The sequence below is a fragment of the Notamacropus eugenii genome, chromosome 6 (genome assembly GCF_028372415.1).
Source record: "Notamacropus eugenii isolate mMacEug1 chromosome 6, mMacEug1.pri_v2, whole genome shotgun sequence".
Classification (NCBI taxonomy): Eukaryota; Metazoa; Chordata; class Mammalia; order Diprotodontia; family Macropodidae; genus Notamacropus; species Notamacropus eugenii.
In genome coordinates this window covers 22,343,878-22,366,100 of record NC_092877.1, presented here as the reverse complement: position 1 = coordinate 22,366,100, position 22,223 = coordinate 22,343,878, and the positions used below count along the sequence as shown (strand labels likewise).

At 39.0% G+C, this 22,223-nt stretch overlaps 1 pseudogene; it reads right to left on the bottom strand.

Annotated features, from left to right (window-relative positions):
* Window positions 1-12,114: 12,114 nt before the first annotated feature.
* Window positions 12,115-12,856, bottom strand: LOC140512021 (14-3-3 protein zeta/delta pseudogene; annotated as a pseudogene).
* Between the last annotated feature and the right edge of the window lie 9,367 nt (window positions 12,857-22,223).

The following is a 22,223-nucleotide window of genomic DNA, read 5'->3' as shown; positions in this document are numbered from 1 at the left end:
GGTTTTTCCAGTCCTCCTTCACCTTAGGGCCTTCCATCTGAGACTAACTTCAATTTGTCTAGTACATACCTTGTTTGTTCATAGTTATTTGTATGGTGTCTCCTTCTCTAGATCCTTGAAGGTAGGAACTTTTTTCTTTCTTTGTAGCCCTAATACTTATCACATTGCCTTGGCAATTTTATTTAGCAGGTGCTTAATAAATGCTTCTTGACTAGATCATCAAAAAGGTTATTTAGCCCAATCTTCTAATTCTCCAGTTGAGAAAAGGAGTGGAAAGATATAACCCAGGTCACTGGGTGAATAAATAGTGAACTTAAAATTAAAACCCAGGTCATAGGACTTCTAGTCAAATGAGATAATTATAAAATGCTCAGCACAGTGCCTGGCACTTAGTAGGTGCTATTCTCATAATGCTTATTCTTTCCTCTTTTGCTTCCCCTGGGTCAGGTATAGTGCTCATTGTACTAAATCATACTGAAGTTAACATTCTCTTCTCACATTTCAAGGATGTTGGGTTAGAAACAGAACTGAGAGGCTAAGTGAAACACTAGAAATTGCCAAGTAAAGTCAGTGTCAGAGAAAGTATTGGGCATCCTGGGCACTTCTTTCCTCCTCATGTTTCCTGATTCTTTTTATAGCTCCCCACTGATCCCACAATTGCCCACCACATCTTGCTTCTCATCAGTCAGGACTGACAGAGGCTCAAAGCCCTTCCTAGGCCTTTATTCTGGTTCTAGGAGGGTACTGGCTATATGTTTCCAAGTGAAATAATGCTGTTTTTGTGTCCTTGTCAAAACAAGCAATTACTGTGAATGGAAGACATTGTCCTACTCCTACAGGGAGCAGAGAGTGTGCATCAACACAGCTTAAGGAGGGGGGGAACAGGTCTTAGATAAATTAGAAAAGTGGTGCTTTGGGGAAAATTATTTGAATCATTTCTCAAATTATAATAATATATCACCTATCATTTAAGAAAAGCTCCAAGTATTTAAAGCTTCATCCATATGTATGTATCTATACATACCTGCACACACACATATGCATCCACTGATGTATTGAAGATACTCAGTCTTTGCTCATTCTGCACTGAAAAATTGTTATACTAATAACTTGATCATCCTCAAACAATAACCATCGTCATGGTAACCATTTACCCTGGGAAAACAAGCTGTGCAAATGAGCCTATTCCATAGCTTTAATTATGCAAATTGGAATTTGGAGGAGTAGTTTGGGAGATACCAGTTTCCTGTTTGAACACTGACTAGAGTGAATGACTCCTAAACAGTGCTTCATATTTATCTGTGGTTGGACCCAAGGGGTTGAACCAATGAAAACAATCTCTCTCTAGGTTTGTTTTGGACTTTTCTATTAGATCATATGGATAGTGGCTGTTTTGAGCTAAATTATTGATGGATACTATTTGCTGGGTCTGGATTAAGCTGTGGGTCACCTGGGCTACTACGATTTAAGCTTTCTAATGATGCTTTAGACATACTGCTCCTTCATCGTGGCTCTGATCAACAAAGTAGAGTGCACTGATTCGATCATTTATTTATATCATCGAGTACCCACTGTTTGCAGTATACTATACAGGGTACTATGGGAGCTACAAAGATGAATAAGACTCAGTAGGAGATACAACTAACCTGGATCACTGGAGATTTCCCTCAAGGTAGGGAATTCACAAGTCTGAAAATACCATAACAATGTAATATGAAATGATGGAAATCTAATGAGCAGTGACAAAGAGAAGGATTGAATTCTGGATAGCCATAAGAACAAGAGACCATGGCCAGTTCATTTCCTCCCCATTTCCCTTCATCCCATGAAGGAAAACCTAGGCCTCCCTATCCCATACCTTCCTGAGGAATTTCCTTTTCCTTCTTTCCAATTAGACCCAATGGAAAGGGTAGGTGGGAGGAAACTGGAGATCTGTAATCTCAGTGTCTTATAGTTCCATACCTGTCTTGGTCCTTTAGGTATACAACTTATCTGAGCCTCAGTTTCCTCATTTGAAAATGAGGAGGCTGTGCTTGATGACCTCTAATGTTCATTCTAGTTCCTGTGAATACAAGTTTCTTGACAAGTTCCATTCAGTTGTTTCTCTGTCTTAATGACCCCATTTGGGGTTTTCTAGGCAGAAATACTGGTGTGATTTGCCATTTTCTTACTCAGTTCGTTTTACTGATGAGAAAATTAGGCAAACAGGGTCAAGTCATTTATACAAGGTCACACAGCTAATAAGTATCTGAGGCTAGATTTGAACTCACAAAGATGAGTCTTCCTGATTCCTAGCCCAGAACTCTATCTACCTTGACACTTAGCTGCCCCTTCTTGACAAACAAAGGCTATTTCTTTTTGTTTTTTGACTTTGTATCTTCATCACCTACCAAAGTACCTAGCACACAACAGAAAATTAAAGCTTATTCAATGAATAATATTAGTAAAAGAAACAGTTTTTCTCTTTTCCTTTTTCTGAAGTTTCTAATACTGACCTGCCCAGAAAGGACAAATAAAAGTCTCTGGGCTCCTTTGAAGATGAATTCTGTGTGAAGTCTCTTTGGAGGAGTAGAAAGAGCTGTAGTTCTCAGGCCTTCCAGGTTGGACTACATCATGTGAAAGGTCCCTTCCAATCTGGAAATTATATTCCCTAAAGTATCAAAGGGTAAAAACAATGCATACAAAGAGAGAGGTCCTTCAAATCAGCTCCATGAAGGAATTAGGTTCTCCAGAAGGTTGAATGAGATAAAACCTAAAGATGAGGAAGATTAGATCACAATATCAGTAGGTAGAATGTGATTAAAGACAGGAAAGGGTAAAGTATGTTTGGGGAATAGAAAGGAGTCCAGTTTGTCAAAAGGATAGGGGACTAGGGGGTGAGCAGGTTAGCAAGGTAAATTGTGCCAGATTCCAGAGGTCCTCAAATGTCAGTTGAAGGACTTCATCATTTCACTTAGCGACACTGAGGAGTCATTGGAAGTTTTAAAGGAAGGATGGATGGCACACTTGTAGGAAGTTTACTCCACTACACAGAAAATATTGGAGGGGAATTGGAGGGGAAGAACCTGAACTAATTTTTAAATTATTGTAGCAGTATGAGCATGAGGGCATAAAAGGACCTGAATGAGGTTAGTCACAAAGGGAATGGAAGAAATAGATAAAAGAAATGTTAGGAAGGGGAAATCAGTAGGTTTTAGTGATAGACTGAATAATGAAAGTGAGACAGACTAAGTTGCCCAAGATGGCATTACATTTGACTACATGTGAAATGAAACACAACAATTGAGAGTCTAGAACAGACTACGTCCCTCTTCTGATGGGATCAGATATTTGGTACAAGCAGAAGCTGGAGAAAATCTAGCCATTAGTTTTGAAAAAAATGGCAAAGTTATAGTAAGGGGTACTTATATATTATTTATCTGGATGACTCAGGTAATTGAAAATCTACTTGCAAAGTGCTGCAAATTATGTGTTGTTCCTATCGGGATTTTATACAGCTGTTTTTCTAAATTAACTAAAATTATGACGATACTCTCATGGAAATTATATTTTAAAAAAGCACTCTAGTCAACACATCATGTATTTAATCATTCTGTACTCATGTATCCATGAACCTGAAAGGGAGGATGGAGGAGTGCAATGAAGTTGCACAGTTGTGGAGTTTTAAAGGCATAAAGGAAGAAACAGTATTGTGTCATCCTGCAGAAATCCTGATCAAGTGGGGGATATAGATATAGATGGGAGATTTCTTGATACAGGTTATAAAACTAGCGCTGAGCTGAGATATTATGGTAAAGGGAAACTTGTACTGGGGAGGATGATTCATAACTTTTTTAATAACCATACTCAAAGGCTGTTGATTGATGTCAACCTGGAGAGACTTCTCCAGTGCAATGCCCCAAGTCTCTGTCTTATCCTATCAAGGATTTTTGTCAGGGACTAGGACTGAAAACTTTGACAACATAGTGAATATCAAGTTCTCCCATGCTGATGATACAGTGCTTGGAAGAACAAGTAGTAGAAAAGAAGACAAAATCAAAGTTCAAATTAAGATTGTTTTCCTTCATGATTGAAGAGGACCAAATTGATATAATTATGCTTTGGTCAGGGTACAGTGTGTCCAACTGTGGCTAATCAGTCACAATATGAGCTCAGAATGTTCTACCATAGGTCCAGCACAAATAGTCTATAAGGACAATTGAAGTGCAGATGTTTTTAAATTTGTATATCTCATGTTTCTTTTGAGCTACTGCAATTCTGCTTTGTTCATAGAGTACAACACCTTCTTTGATGCAGCCACACTATACTGGTCAGTCCTGTGCTAGTGTTTTCGATGTCTCACAACCAATTCCAAAAATAGATTAATCTAGAGATGGATGATAGATAGGCTGGAATGATGGGGCCAGATCCACAAGCTGATATTACTGTGCAAGAAATTTTTTAAAATTGTTTTGCATTTTAATTTATTTTTAGTCTTCAACATTCATTTCCACAAGATTTTGAGTTCCAAAATTTCTCCCCCTCTCTCCTTCCCCCCAACCCAAGATGACATGCATTATGATAACCCCTTTCCCCAGTCTATCCAGCCTTCTATCACCCCCACTTTTTCTCCTTCCCCCTTACTTTCTTGTAGGGCAAGACAGATTTCTATACAACATTGGTTGCATGTCTTATCTCCCAGATGCATGACAAAACGGTTTTTAACATTTGTTTTTAAAATTTTGAGTTCCAAATTCTCTCCCTTATTCCCTCCTATAATGGTTATGTGATTTAAGATCTTACCTGCCCATAACAGGCCAAACATGGAGCCCATTAAGGCAAGCTTGCTGAGGAGAGGCTTGCTTGCTTGAAGGCTTTCACACCTCTTGGTAATTAGGCACCAAGGCACTTTGGGTCTTGAAAAAATGATGTCTAGGCTCTTTTTATTGATCATAGTTTTCAAGTAGTCTAATAATTTTTAAATTATCTCTCCTGGGTCTATTTTCCAGGTCAGTTGTTTTTGTAGTGAGATATTTCATATTCTTTTCTCTTTTGTTCATTCCTGTGGTTCTGTTTCATAATTTCTTGATTTCTCAAATAGTCATTAGCTTCCATTTGCTCCATTCTAATTTTTAAGGAATTGTTTTCTTCAGTGAGTTTTGGACCTTCTTTTTCGTTTGGCCAGTTCTTCTTTATAAATTATTCTTGTCCTCATCGACTTTTTGGACCTCTTTTGCCATTTGGGTTAGTCTATTTTGTGAGGAGTTAATTTCTTCAGCGTTTTTTTGGATCTCTTTTAGGAAGCTATTCATGATTTTTCATGATTTTCTTGCATCACTATCATTTCTCTTCCTAATTTTTGCTCTACTTCTCTTACTTGATTTTCAAAATCCTTTTGAGCTGTTCCATTTCCTGTGACCAATTCATATTTTTCTTGGAGGCTTTGGATGGAGGAATTTTGTTGTGTTCTTATGGTTGTATGTTTTGATCTTTGTCACTAAAGTAAGATTCTGTAGTCTGAGTTTTTATACACTGTTTGCTCATGTTTACAGTCCAATACTTGACTTTCTAACTCTTTGTCAAGGTATGATTCTGCTTCCAATGGGGGTGGGGGTGGAGGTGATTGTACTGTCTCAGGTTTCAGGGGTTTTATATTAAGTGCTCTATCCTCCACCATCTGTGAGCCCAGAACTGTGGAAGCAGCCTCTGCTTCTGGTGGCTGCCACTGCTACCACCAAAGCCAGAGCTGCCACCTCTGCTGCCCTGGGGCTGGGTCTTGATCCCAACAGTACCTCATCCCTCTCACAACTCAAATCTGGCAGAATTTTCCCACTGTCTTTCTATGATGTCTTTAGTGTTTGTGGGTTGAGCACTCTGAAAACTTCCACACGTGCCAGCAATTCAGTTCCCTGAAGCCTGTCCTATCCCTTTCTGTGCCAGCTTGGTCCAAGCTGGACTATGCTTTGCTTCCAGCTCAATGCAATAAATCCTTCTTGTTGACCTTCCAGTTTGTCTTGGGCTGGAGATTTGTTTCTCCTTGTCATTTTGTGGGTTCTGTAGTTCTAGAATTTGTTTAGAGTAATTTTTACAGGTATTTGGAGGAATTTGGGGGAGAGCTGAAGCAAGTTCTTGCTTTACTCTGCCACCTTGGCTCCACCCCTTGCAATAAATTTTAAGTCTTTTATTTAAAGGCTTTTAGAGAATATTGCACACACGGGGGAAAAGTGGATTTATATCAATTTATGCAAAAAAAAGAAAAAAAAGAATTAAGGGTCTTGCCTTATTATAAGGACAAGGTGAACCAACAGTATAATATAACATGGGAAATACTGGAGCTGCTTGAACTGGGTCAGGAAAGCTGATTGTTAAATGTTCAGTTCAGGCATTATCCCTTAGAAATCAACAAAAACTGCATACTAGGGCCTGCTTTATTGTTTTGTTGATTGTCAAGACTCACAAAAGTAATGGAGAAAATGTTAATAATGAAGATAAAACTTAAAAAGTTTGTTGCGTTTACATTTTTGTTTTCAGAGATCCAGTTGTTTAACATATACCTCCACACCCTTGGACATAGATGCTAAAGCAATTATGCTTACTTTGACTTATAAATAGCAAGGATGACATTTGACATTCCTTGGCATTTTTATGCTTGAAAATCACTTTTGATTTGATTTTATGTTTGCAAATCACTCTTAGTAACCCTGTGAGGAAGGTGTAATCATGATCTTCATTTTACAGATAAGGAAATTAAGGCACAGAGGCTAAAGGTCATGTTTCAATGCCTGAAAGGGGTTCAAACCTAGCCCTTTTTGACCCCAAATCGAACAAAATATCTACTACACCATCCTGCCTCCAAAACATCAAAATGCATTTATGTTCTAGATTGTCATTGTGAGCTGTTTTGGCCATGAAATTATGTAGTATCCATGCTGATGTTTCTCTTGTCAGTCATGAAAATTCATCTCTAAGCATGGGTGAAAAGTCTTTACCATTTGGTAGAACTGGACAGAGCTTGCATTCTTCAGGCATAGTAAATTAATATGCTGAATTAATAGAAAAAATATGTTGAAATCATATGGCCCTTGCAATCTGTGCAGGCCAAACTACAGTCTGAAGTTCTTCAGTCAGGCCTTGGGTAAGAGGAGGGTTGCTTACTTCCAGAAGGACATTTTGTACACCAATAGGCATGTGGAGAAAGGTGACAAGATCATGAAGTCAGTGAAAATCTTTATGCATGAGGCATAATTGAAGGGTTTGAATATGTTCAGTCTGAAGAACAAAGGCCATGGGGAGAAGAAAGGCAACATTTAAAGCTTTGTCATCTTGAAAATGGGATTGTGTCTTTAAACATACTTGTTCAAGAGGTCAGACCAGAATCAAATGTGAGATATCAGGAAGGTAGATTTTGAAGTTCTAATAATTAAGGGCTGACCACCCATCCATCAGAGGGATGGCCTTGAAAAGTAATGAGTTATCCATTCCTGAGAGTGAGATACTTTTGTGATGGGAATTGTTGAAAGAATCCCTTCATGAATGGGAAAGTTTAAGGACCCTTCCAAACTCCAAGATTCTGAATTAATATGTGAACCTACTTTAACTCACCTCCTCAGGAGATAATTTAAAACCAGACACAGCTAAAAATAAGTAGAATATTTAAAATACTGTGGTCAGCATTATAGATTTATGACACCTAATTTGTAATGAATGAAGAACAAAGTGCTGCAAAAGTCCAAATATGACTTGTGTTCCTTCGTCTTGGCAAACTTTGTTTTCAAATCTGAACTCTAGGGCAGTCCCCCTTTTTCTCTCCTCATCTCTAACAAACTTTGACTTCCATTCACATCAGTTTCAATATTTAAGGATTTTTTTCCCTAGGAAGCCAGCTGTTAAAAAAATTGGGGATGATTAGCCTGGAGAAAAGGAGGCTAGAAGTAGTAGATAATGATTGCTAATTGAAAACACTTCAAAAATTTTTAGGAGAAAGAACAATTTAGTTTCGTTCATCTTAGATAGAACTAGGTAGGAGAAACAGATGGAAATTATAGGGAGAGGCATATTTGGGATTCACATAAGGATGGGCTGCCTAACCATAAGGGCTTGGTCATGGTAGAGTGCATTGTCTCTGTCCATGGGTGATTTATTTTCATTACAAGTTTTAAAGTAGAAGTTAGATGGAATCCTTCTATAGGGATTTCCTTTTCATGTACTGGCTGGACTAGATGGCCTTCTCAGCAGTCCCTTCTAAGTTGTGGTGATTCCCTGAATGTTTATTTGAAAAATAAAACTCCATTTCATCCCCATCCCCCATATATTCTTGGCTGGCTTGTAAGCTGCTCTACATAGCAGCAGTCATTCATGCCTGCAGCCAAAAGAAGCATTTTCTTAATTTTTCTCTGCAACTTGTCGTTTATGTTTCTCTCTTCCCACTTTAGGTGAGTGGCTCCATTTCTGACTTTGAGAGAGAACACTGACAACAGACCTGTAACTGTTTTTATAGATAATTAAACACCGGGTGTTCTGGGTTTACTGAATGATAGCACCGGAACCTCCAACCCTAGGCAAACTTCCTCCTTGAAAATCTTGATTGTAAGGTGAGTCTGTCGCTGGGGCTATGAATGACTATTTTTAGGGAGGTAGGGCAATTGAGCTGTGGGGGCAAAAAGACAGCAAGTGTTGCCAATAGCACAGAAAAGTAAAACAACATGTTTGTTGCTTCGAGGCTGCCTGTAGGCAAGGTACAAAAGTGGGAAAACAGAAAGTCTGCTGCTCCTCATTTGGTCCTTAAACTGTGACTGTAAAGCAGATTTTCTTGGGAAAAAAAAATATTAAGGGTTAGCTTAGATCTTGGGGCAGAGCAATATGGCTGTGGGTGATTTAGTTACCTGTGTGGTTTGCCCTTAGTATTTATGTTTTTCTGCTGAGTTGAGTGTATGCCTTGAAAAATTTTGTGCATAGGACTATTCCATAGATTGATAGATAGTTGGACAACAGCTCAGTGTCACAAGATTACTGAGTGTAGTATTCTTGATAAACATTGTCTGAACCCTTCCTTATTCTGCAAGGATGTCTGAGTCAGAAGTCAATGGACAGTGTTGTCCCTGACACCATTTCTAACACAACGCAGACATGAACTGGAAAGATAAATCAAAGTAGAATTTTATGTAGTCTGTATAAGATCATAGAAAGGTCCTCAGGGTTTCTCTGGTCTGACCCATTCCTTTATTTAGGGGAGAAGTGAAAAGTTCTAGTCTTGTAATTTTATTAGGATAATGAGTATCCATTGAGGGTGATTATCCTACCAAATTCAATGACAACTATTTCCCAATCTATAGTGTTAGAAAGTTTTAAGGGAAGGTGGAATGGGGAATTAACTGAGAAGATTAAAAAAAAATTACCCATAATCCCATATCTAGCATGTGTCAGAGATAGGAATTTATACCCAAAGCCTTCCTGACTCTAAGAGTAGCTCTGTCCATTAAACTAAGCTCTTTCTTCCAACCCATTCATTTTCCTGGTGATGAAATCGAGGGTTAGAGTGGTGAGGTGGTTTACCCATATGTATATGTATACACACATACACGCACAGAGAATAACAAAGAGTCAGGATATGAACTGATATCCCTCTGACTTTTCTTCCTACAGCTAGTCTTTCCCTTCTTCAATCCAGCTTTCTTATAGCTGCCAAATATATATTCCTAAAGCACAGCTTTATGTCACTCCCCTGATCAAGAAATTTAAATGGGTCTCTATGGGCTCTAGAACACAAAACAAAGTTCCTCTATACCTTTGGCACTTAAATTCCATCACAATGTGTCTCAATTTCAGGGGCCCTTAATCTAGGATGCATGATTTTTTAAAATTATTAACCTTATTTCAGTGTAGCTGGTTTCCTTTGTAATTGTATGTTTTATTTTATGCATTTAAAGATCCTCAGGAGTTAAAAATCCTTGTTCAAATTTGTCTTTCCAGGCTACTCTACCTTAATCATACTAGATTCCAGTAAAAATGGTCAAGTTGTTTCTCATACATGGCATTCTCTGTCTCATCTCAATGCCTTTGCATTGTCCCTTATGTCTGACAAGTTCTTTGTCCTTATTTTCCCATCTGGAAATGCTCAGTTCCCCTCATTTCAATTCAATTGCTAGCTTCTTTAAGAGTCCATTCCTACTTTCACTAATTATTAGTAAAATTAATATCAAAATGACTTATTTTGGGTTTTCTTGGCAAAGATCATCCTTATCTAGTCATATTTATTATGTAGGTACATAAGTACCAGTGAATATTTCCTTTCCTCGTCCCTTTCTGCAGTAGAAGGGGTAGTTTAGCTGTTATCTCTGCATCTCTAGTGCTTAGCATAGTAACTGACACATAGTAGGTGCTTGTTGATTGATCCATATAATGTACAGAGCTACAGAAGTCATGGTCTCATTGTATTCTGTGCTAATAGAGTCTTATCTTGTTATTTTGTGTCCATTCATCACATTTTATATGTTAATATGATGATACAATGGAGCATGATCACGGAAGATGACAAAAACTGTGAAGGGATCCCAGAATATGCTAATGATGCTTAAAATAAAAGGCAATGTTTGGCTTGGGGAGAGGGAAGATTTAGATGGTATGTGTTCACTGTCTTCAAATAAGGGCTATCTTGTGGAAGAAAAATTATTCTTCTTGGTCCCAGAAGGTAAGGGATAAAATAAATGGAGAGAAATTAAGGAAGGAAGACTTGGTTTCAATAGAAGGAAGAATAATTTTCACCTTCTGGCTTTTCTGAATTCTTCAAATTCCCAGCTTTAATAGCACTTTCTTTAAGAAGCTTTCCTGCTACCCCTTAATGTTAGTACTTAGTACCCTCTAAAGTTATTTCCAATCTATACTGTATATATTTGCTTGCACATGATTGCTGCCATATTCTCTCCCCCATTAGACTGTGAAGTCCTTGAGGGCAGAACTGTCTTACTTTTTGACCTCTTTGTATCCTCAGCACTAAGCATAGTGCCTGGTACTTTAAAAACACTTCTTGGTTTGACTAGTTAAATAGAGAAGCCCCTACGTGGAAGGAGCTACCTTGTGAGAGAGTGTTCCCTATCACTGGGAATACTCACAAAATCTTGGTGATTATTTGTCAGAAACATTGTACAGCACATACATGTATCACGAAGAGTGTTGAGTTTGGTAACTTCTGAGGTCCCTTTTTTCCTTTTTGTTTTCATTCATAAAACATTTTTATTCCACTTACATCAAATTAACACGTATGTTCTTAAGAATTATGGTGAGATTGTTCAAGAAATTTCATAAGACATCAAACAAAGCTAGCCATCATCTCAGGTTATTTCCCTGTTAACTATTTTTACAGCACAAGTATCTTAGTCAAAAATATAACAAAAGCGAAAAACCAAAAAAAAGTAAAACACATGGGCTTTGTGTTTTACTGCTGCGACCTTATGGATATCAAGTAATTCATTTTTATTGCATCTTTACTTATATATTTGTCCTTGGGTTACATAATCCATTTAAGTACAAGTAGAATGAATGTAGCAAAAATAATGAAAGCAAATAGCAGGTAGCTTTACAAATAATGGAATATGAACTGTCTCTGCCCTTATCCAGAGTAAATGAACCAATTAAAACTTTGTCTTAAGGAATACTTTTGCAGCTGCCATCATAAAGGTATACACGTTGAGACTGTGTATTCCACAGATACACATGGAATGACATGTCATATTTATGAGACATCTGTTTCTACCACAGTCAGGAGTGTTCCAACTACAAAGTACCCAATAGAACTATACCTGTGGCTGGAACCAATTATCTCTTTATGCAAATATGAAGGCAGTTTTGTTCCGCTTAGGCATGGAAGCTGTGTTAACACTGGCCTTGTGAAATCACAATATACCAGAAGTGCCATGCCAAACATGTGAAACATGTATAAAAATTCCATATCCCCATATTGGCCACCAGATGAAAGGGGATAGCAGATAAATGTTAACTGACTCTAATCCTCTAATATTAAACATTAAAAACCACATGGGAAATACAGAAATCCAAATGGAATTCACGTAAACCTGTCATAAGTTGTAACAAAGACTATTTGTGGGACAGCATGATGACAAATGGTTTACTGTATAAAATTTAGAATGAGGTAGACAAAAGTTGGAAGGAAATCTCCCCTCCTTCTAGTGCTTCAGCCTCATTGACTTGGAGTCCAATACTCACAATGTCAAGCTGTCTCTCAGTAATTGCATTATTAGTGTGCTGTCTTCATATGATTCTTCACTTAATTTATCAAGCTCAGGGATGGCTTCATCAAAAGCTGTCTTTGCAGGGGATCAGGCATTCTCTGGAGAGTTCCGGATTTCACCACAGCATACGGAGAAGTTCAAGGCCAGACCCAATCTTATAGGATGTGTTGCTTGCATCTCCTTTGTGCTGATTTCAAATGCTTCTTGACATGCTTGTTGAGATGGATCCACTCTTTCTTTCTTGTCATCACCAGCAGCAACCTCAGCCAAGAAATGGTGTAGTCTCCTTTCAGTTTCAAATAGAAAACTTTGCTTTCTGCTTGTGAAGAATTAAGAATCAGGAAATTTTTCTAAGAGAGATAGGGCATCATTGCAGATATCTATTAGTTCTGTGTCAATTTTCTCTATTCTAGGGCCACCTGACCTTCCTTCTTTTGCTCAGTACTTGAAGAACCCTCCAAGATGACCTTCGGACCCTGGCAACATTTTTGTAAGTAACAGAGAAGACTCCTCTCCTCACTGGATCATTCAGCTCCTTGCTCAGTTAAAGACTTCATTCAGGCTGCCATGTCATCATATCTCCCAGCCTGCTTAGCCAGCCTGGCCTTCTGCACCAACACATTTTTATCCATGACTAAATGTTCTTTGTCCAGAGTGAGAGGTGATGGTGGATGAACAGACAGGGAGTTCAGCGGTTTCTGTGTAGTGGAAGTGGCCATCCCATTCTCTTAGATACCAAAGTGCTTTTATTCTCAAATAAATGTGCTGGTGTTCTTATGAAAAGATAGGAATAGAGAAAGCCTGATGTGTCTATTTAGGAATTTCTGTGATACTGATCATTCAGTGGATTCCCCAAAAGCTATGGGACTCTCACACATAAGAAGAATTTTTTTTTTGTTATTTTAGCTATTTTAATTAGAGTTCTCTGCAAGGCATTTAAAATACCAATTTGTGAGGATAAACTCCACTGGAGAGAGAGAGAATACAGAACAGAAATAGCCACAGAGCTGAAGAATTTTCTTAATTTGGGGTAGAATATGAGAGTCTACTGTTTTTGGATCAGTCTTGTACTGTCCTGTAATCTTATATTTCTCTTTTTCTGTGTCAAAAATCCCTCCTTGTTGTCTAGGTTTATGGAGCCTCTTCTTCTTGAAGTAAGCATCAGTAAGATGATTTTCAGATTTGAATTTTTTACACTCAACAGATTAACCCTGCTAGAGGTGGCAATGACAAATTTCTGATGGGTCCTTCTCAGAGAAGCATGGTTGTTGGTCAGAGGTCTAGTCACCAGTAGTAAGCCACTAGCCATCTGCTTCAGGAAAACCACTTGCTTGCCCCCATGGAGGCAAGTGTGCATGATCAGAACAGTGCTTGGGGTGATGCTAGCTAGAAGTCTCTTCTCATGCTGCCTGAAGGACTTTTTGCCATGACTAAGCAGCTTTCCAAGCACATCCTCAGTAGGGTTAATACCTAGACATTTTTTGAATCTTTGTCACGTGAGTTCCTCCATTCTTATCATCACTAATTGGCTTTATCATCGTCAACTTTTCTTTCTTTTTCCTTTCAATCTGAGTTTTTGGTGCAGCTTATTCTCACTTGTACATGGCTTACTGGGAATATGTTGCAGACTTGGATTATCTACCAATTAATCCCTCAGTTAGGAGTAGGTTCCAACTGCAATGCTTTCAAGGCTTTTTCACCACTTTTTCATCCATATCTTCCTTTTTCTTCTTCTTTTTTCTTTCTGACCTTTTCCTTTGATTCCACTGGGGATTTGAGAGAAGAGAAAGATCCATAAGAAGGATTGATCCAGCATCATGTGTTCAAGAAAGAACTGGAAAAGCTTACTATAGGACATGAAAGTGAGTTTCCATCAAAAGGACCCAAAACTATCTCTGTTGCTTTCCACTTTAGAAAAGCTGTGTTGGGTCTGTTGGATTCTATTTTGCTGTTTATTTCTGTTGCATCAATAAAAATCCACACCTGTTCATCCTGGCATTGAACACAGTTGTGTGGTCCATATACCCAGCTCCCACCTGGGTTGCTTAGCTGCCTCTATGTGATCTATTGTCTTGTCAGGGGAGGTGGTGGGTAAGGGAGGGGATGAGTTAGCTGACTAATTTAGGGTTTGTATGTTGGATCTAGACAAAAACTGGAGAAAATGAGATGTGGTCCACTTATAGTTGGTCACCTTGGGAAATTCCTCCAGCACACACACACACACACACACACACACACCAGATGAAAATCCAGTTAGGGAAGTGGTAGGTAGTGTATATCATGAACTGGTATTAATAATTGATGTACACTGCAGGAGAAAAGGCAAGAGATACACTGAGGAACTGGTATTGCATCACAGTAACCGTGAGAGCAAAACCTGGGTTGTTTATGATGACATCAAATGTTGAAGGATGTGCAGAGCCTCACACATTTTTTTTCTTTCATAAATTTTTCTTTATGTTCTTTATATTTGCTCCGTAGCTGATAGAGCAAATAAAATTTTCATAACGAAGACTTTCTGAGCATCAGCATCCCCAATACTTGTGTTAACACTTAGATAACGTTTAGAATTCTCAAGTTCCACTGTGTGTGTTTGGGGAGGGTGGTTAGAGTTTTGTTTACTGGGGATTGTAGTCAGAGTGTTCTTTCTTTCTTTTCTTCCAATCTTGCTTGACAGAGGAGAAAGTAGAGGTCAGAAGGGAGTTCCTCAGGATGGAGGTCAGTCTCCCCATCAGCTTTTGCGCTATGACACATTAGCTTTGTGATGGGCTAGTAAAATGATATCAGGGAAAGCACTCTGGACTAAAAGGGTAGCAAGGTCCAGTGATGATACACTCAGAGTCATAATAATCATTGATTTCCTTTTATTTACTACTTACTCCTTTGGGGGCATAGGCAAATCACTTCCTCTCTCTGGGTCTCAGTTTCCTCATCTATAAAATAATAAGGTAGGAATTAATGACTTCCACACTTCCTTTTGCCCCTATATTATGTGATCCTCTGATATGCAGCTCATTTGTTACAAAGTTCTACACATCTCTGTCACAAGACGTAGGCAGTTCACTCATTGTTATTCCCATTGAGCAGGAAGAAGGGAAAAGAAGGAGGAAGGAAGGAAGGAGGAAAGGGAAGGAGGAAGAAAGCGAGGGAGTAAGGAAAAAGGAAGGAAAGAAATAAGGAAGGAATGGATGGAGTGAAGAAGCATGGAGAGAAAGAAGAAAAGGATAATTTATTAAGCCCTTCCAATGTGCCAGGCACTGTAGTAAGCAACTTACAAGTATTAACTCATTTGATCTTCACTAAAACTCTGGTATGTAGGTGCTGTTATTAAGACTTTTAATTTTTTTTTTTTTAATTTGAGAAAGTTGAGGCAGACAGAGCTTAAGTGACTTGCCCAGCATCACACAGCCGATAAGTGTATGAAGCTGGATTTGAACTCAGATTTTCTTGACCCCAGGTCACCTAGCAGCCAGGCAAAGAAGGCTGAGTTGAGGTTCAGTGGCCTCTCCAAGGTCAATGAATCCTCAAGCATTTATGACATGCCTACCACATGGCAGTATTACACTAGGTTATGGAGTTACAAAAACAAAAATGAAAAGGTCTCTGATCTCAAGGAGCTTATATGCCACTAAGGAAGACATATAGTCACATGTCAAATAAAGGACAGACTCAAATATTGACCTTGAGGTCTCTAGCCAACAGCTCTTTCCTTTGTATCACAATTACCTTCCACAGATCAAACAAAAGCCTTATTTCACCAGAACTTGAGGGGAATGAGAGTGTAGATTCTTCCAGAGACTGGCTTATTCTATCTCTACTTTGGTGTGTCATTGTGTTATCAAGAGGCTGCTAGCTGGCACAGCAGATGGAGCACCAGTCCTGGAGTCAGGAAGATCTGAGTTTAAATTTGACCTTGTATGCCCCTGGGTGAGTCACTTAACTCTGTTTGCCTTAGTTCCCTCACCTGTAAAATGAGCTGGAGAAGGAAATGGAAAACCACCCCAGTATCTCTGCCAAGAAAACCCCAAATGGGGTCATGGAGAGTCAGACATGGCTAGAAAATGGCTGAATAACAACAAAATCAGAAATACTATAACCTCTACTCTCCAAGATACTCCAGGAGTATCAAATGAGATAATATTTACAAAGCACCTAACATAGTAACAGGCACATAGTAGGTGCTATGTGAATATGTGAAGGCTACCTGTGGTGATGAAGATGATGATAATACATGTTCTCATGGCTTGAATCATAGCCATTTTCACTTTCTGGGCCTCAGTGCCCTCAAAAATTATTGGGTTTCCAAAGAGATTTTGTTTGAGTTATATCTATTGATATTTGTCATATTATAAGTCAAAATATCTTAGTGTTATGATTACAATAGTTTTGAACTCTCAGATATCCTGAGTGTGTTTCAGGAGTCCTAGGATCACACTTAGAAAACTGTTGTTCTAATACATCCTATTAAGAAAAGAGTTTCTCTTCTTGGATTGTTGTTTGATATTTGGGCCACTAAAGAAGGGATGCAACTTCATTCCAGTTGTGTTTTTGTTTTATTTTGTGTCATCATCATCATCATTATCATCCCCACCATCACCACTACCACCATCATCATCAACATCGTCATCATCATCATCATCACCACCACCACCATCATCATCATTATCATCCCCACCATCACCACCACCACCATCATCATCATCATCGTCATCATCATCATCACCACCACCACCATCATCATCATCATCGTCATCATCATCATCACCACCACCACCATCATCATCATCATCGTCATCATCATCATCATCACCACCATCATCATCATCATCATCGTCATCATCATCATCACCATCACCATCCCCACCATCACCACCACCACCATCATCATCATCATTGTCATCATCATCATCACCACCACCACCATCATTATCATCATCGTCATCATCATCATCACCACCACCACCATCATCATCATCATCATCGTCATCATCATCATCACCATCACCATCCCCACCATCACCACCACCACCATCATCATCATCATCGTCATCATCATCATCACCATCACCACCATCATCATCATCACCATGTATATGCCCTTATAACAATAGTTAGCATTTATATGGTACTTGAAGATTTGCAAAGTGCTTTACATGCATTATTTCATTTGATCCTCACAATAACTCAGTGAATATTAATGCCCGTTTTGCAACTGTGGAAACTCATTTTACAAAAAAAGGCTCAGAAATTAAGTTGTTTGCTCAGGGTCACATAGCCAATAAATATCAGAGGCAAGAATCGAACTCGGATCTTTCTGACTTTAAGAGCATCACTCACTCTACCCACTGCATTACCTAGGAAATGGTGGTAGCATTGTGATGAGGCATGGATAAAAATTTTGAGGGATTACATTTGCTAAAAGATACCAGGTTGGTAAAGAAACAAACAACGAAGCAGTAAACAAATCTGGCTTAGGATTCATTGATAAAACTGGCATTTCTTCCTTAAAGTATCCCCTTTCCATTCTACCTACTAACATGGCCATACACTCAGAGTATATGGTATTTGTTTTAGTGTTTTGTTGTGTCTCAGTTCAACTGCATTTGAAATGGAAATTCAGTTCTATTCACCACATAATTATTAAGCACCTACACCAAGTCAATAGTGTTGAACTTGGGCCACAAAGCTCACAAGGGAGCCTGAACCAGATTAAAATATAATTGAAAAATGTTTATCAAATTTAATACAATTATAATACAACAGAGAATATTAATTTATGATTTTTTAATTCAATGTGCATCCCTCAAGGCTTCGTTTCTACTTGAGTCTGACACCACTAGAGGAAGGCAACAAGAAGAAACTGAAAGATTTGGAGGTTGAACCCATAGTTTGAGGTTCAGGAAACCAAACTTGCTAACTAAGGTCTGCTCTGCTGCAGCCTTACAGAATAGCCAGGAACTCTCTGTCTCTCTACTCCTTGGCTTTTCCTTTCCTTGATGGGCCTCACTACCTCCAGTTCCTTCTATGGAATTCAGTGAAGCCCCGTTAAATGCTTTTTGTAATCTCTCAGATGGCCAAAATGGAGAGTCTTGGCCTCTTGTCCTAGGAAGGGAAATCAGTACGTTTCCTCTGACCCTTTGGAAATGGCATCCTTTGGTTATCTCAATTGCCATCTTTTGGGGAGGAGCCAAGATGGTGGAGTAGAAAGACACACATATGCTAGCTCTGAACCCACAGCCCATAAAATATTTGTAAAGAAGAACTCCCAACAAATTCTGGAAAAGCAGAAGCCACAGAACAATGGAGCAGAGGAGATTTCTGTTCCAGAGAGCCCTGAAAACCTGACGCGAAAGGTCCCTTGCGCACCAGACCAGAGCCTAGCCCAGCCTTGCCTTGGCCACAAAGCACCAAGAGAAGCAGATCCCAGCAGGCTTCAGGGACAGAATCTCCAGCTGCAGCGCAGGTCCCTCCACCCACAGGAGACAAGGGTCAGTGAGAGAGTCTTTTTGGGTGGCCAACAGGGGAGTGTGGTGTCCCCGTGGCTCGGGCCCCCTCAGGAGGCAGCAGCGGAGGCAGCCACGGACAGGGACTCCCCAAGCAGGCAGGAGCTTGGATCCATTGTTGAAGGTCTCTGCATAAACCCCCTGAGGGAACTGAGCCCCATAAGGCAGCCCTGCCCCCACCTGACCACCTGAACTTAATCTCACACTGAATAGCAGGCCCGCCCCTGCCCAAAGCCCTGAGGCTGGGAAGCAGCATTTGAATCTCAGACCCCAAGTGTTGACTGGGTGGATCTGGAGGTGAGGTGGGTGTGAAGAGAATGCTCAGAAGTCAAGTCACTGGCTGGGAAAATGCCCAGAAAAGGGGAAAAAAAATAAGACTTTCTTGGGGAACAGATAATTCCTCCCTTCCTTTCTGATGAGAAAGAACAATGCTTACCATCAGGGAAAGACTCAGAAGTCAAGGCTTCTGTATCCCACACATCCAAAATAAATATACCATGGGCTCTGGCCATGGAAGAGCTCAAAAAGGATTTTGAAAATCAAGAGAGGTGGAGGAAAAACTGGGAAGAGAAATGAGGGAGATGAGAAGCAGATCAACACCTTGCTAAAGGAGACCCAAAAAAATGCTGAAGAAAATGACACTTTGAAAAACAGGCTAACTCAATTGCCATCTATTAATTTTCCATTTAGTTATACACCTTATCTTCCTCCACCCTCCATGAAGTACCAGATAAAATTGTAGAATGTGTTATTATACTCCTATATCAAGATATACTGCTATTATGATTTTATATTAAGATAAGAAACTTTTTCAAGAGTATGGGTCATTAAACTGTTGCACTGAAAGGTCTTGAATAAAGGACCAGTACTTGAAAATTTGTTTTAAATACTTTTAACTATCCATTTTGACACTTTTTGTTCTTGTTATATAAATATAATATCAATAAGTAGAATTATCCAACCATTGGACCAGAAGTCAGGTCCTTGTAAACTGAAAGAGATATTTAAAGATGAAAAAATCAAAGCAAGATTGAGACAATATATTAATCATAAAAAGCCATAAGCACTGAGTGATATTTTTTCAAGTTTTGAAAAATCTAGAACTGAATTAAAAAATAAAGATGATAATTTCAGGTCATTGAAGACAAAGGTTTTGTGTTTGCCTTTAAGTTCCCCAAACCTATATTTTGTACACCATGGGTACTCAATAAATGTTGATTTGAATTCAATTGAATATCCAAACAGTAAATTCTATAATCCTGGAATGTTAGCTATGGATATGACCTTGGAGAAGCCATAGACCCTCCCTCCCCCTTCTCCCACCCATTCCCAGTTAAGGGAAATGGGCCTCAAAGAGTGCTTACCCAAGGTCACACTGCCACTTATTGTCAAGAGTTAGGATCACAATTCAGGTCTCTAACTAGTTCAGACTAGTCATGTGTCTGATCATTTCTGGCACTAAGATAATATGGTGCCTTTTACATTTAACCACAAATCAGGTAGAGAAGTATAAGTTTTGGAAATTTGTAGAAACCTCTGCTGGCTGTCTGTATGTCCAGAAGTGTAATGAAATTGATAGCAATCCTCAAAACAAATTTATTTTTTTTATTCTCTTTACTTTGAAAAAAAGGACAAAATATGATGTGTAGGGGGTGATAATGAGAAATAACATGACATATACGAAAGGACCAAACTGAGAGTTTAGAAGCAGCCTTCATCAATGCCAAATCTTGCTTCTCACTGTGCTTTGCTTGACCTTCATAGATAGTAGAATGGAAGCAAAAGTTACTCGATAGCAAGTCTCACTACAATACCTATACCCACAGCCAAAGCAGCAACATTGCATTGAGTTTTAGCTCAGGGGATGCTGCCTAACCATTTGTATCATCAGTTTGATCCTTTCCTTTCCTAGGGAATACTGGAAAGGTCACTGATCTAGAAATTCCAGAGCCTTGGATTCTAGGTATGATTCATCCCCCAACTAAGCTAACTAGGTAGTATTAAGTACATCACCTCCCCAACTAGGGCCACCATTGGCTCTGCTGGCAAATGAGAGTCTTGAACTAGGTTATCTCTAACTTCCCTCCTGTCATAGACACTTGGCATGCCCATCCTATTTCAAGGAAAAGTCATTGTACCAAGAGGCAGGAGCTTTCTCTGTGGATCAAGTTCTTGGCAAGACACCTGCCTTTTATTTCAACATTTCATACAGCAATTCGTTTATTCAAATTATGTAGCCTGACTGAGAGTCTTATCACAGTACCTGAATGAAGAGTGAATTCAGCAATTTTTCTGTCTATAATTGTCTTGTAATTACTTGTAAGCATTAGTCATTTACAGTTCAGGAGCTTGAAAAGTAATTATATAACCACGTATGGCCTCGAAATTACCCTTGTTTTGCTCCTTTCAGTTACCATTTGAATCTCAACAAAATGTCTTAACACACTTTCCTCTATCCTCTATTGTTTTTTTAAGTTTATTGTTCAGGTAGTCATTTTTTTTTTTTTTTTTTTTTTTTACCTCTAGAGTCTGTCTTTGCTTTCTCATTCACTCCTTTTTTGTGATCTTTGAGCCTAGTAATTTCCCTAATCTTATTGGGTTGACAACCTCTCTGTCAGTTGTTCTACTTCGTAAACTCAGTGGTTTGGTGGTGTGGTATAGTGGATGACATACTATACCTGGATTCAGGAGGAACTGGGTCCAAATCCCATCTTTGAAACTAAATTGGGCAAGGCACTCTAATTCCCAGACATCCTTCTGAGACTCTGAGTTATAGATAGGTCATGACCTGAGAAGGCAGAGCTATGTAACACAATAAAGTCATAACTCCTTGTGTAAGTTCTAAATTCCTGATTGAAAAAAGTCATTTGAATAGAACCTTAGAGCGTACAGAGTAGGTTCTCAAGATTTACTGTTTTCTGGAGGAGAAAGCTGAGGCCCAAAGAAAAGTGACTTGCCCAAGGTCACTGGAAGACTAGTGTTTCTTAGTACAAATTTATACCTGAAGGGAATCCCACTGTAGTCTACCTGGCAAGTGGTCCATCATCCTCTTCTTGAAAACCTCCAAAGAGATAAATCAAGGTCACTTGCTGGCTAATGTAAGAACCAAAGCTAGAACTCAGGTTTTCTGATTCTTGGCTCATGCCCCTAAATATTTCTCTTTTTTGCTGCAATTGTAAAATCCAAATAGGTATAATTTGACATGGTTATGCTACCTTGCTTCTTTGAAGCTCATTTTTGAATGATTAATTTTGCCAGACAGGTGACTCTGGGTTTTTGAAGGCTATCCCTGCAGAGGGCAAGTGTAGGTAAATCCTATGAAGCAAATATTTTAGAAGGGACTTGCTAATGAATTGAATAAATTGTTCTGAGGGCCAGCCTCGTTAAGTGGGGAATATGTCTTTAGGTTAGACCAAGAGTGATTAATTTTTTGGTAACAACAACCCTTAAAGTTCACCTAGTAAGTTACAGATGGGTTATAACTTAAGTATGTAGA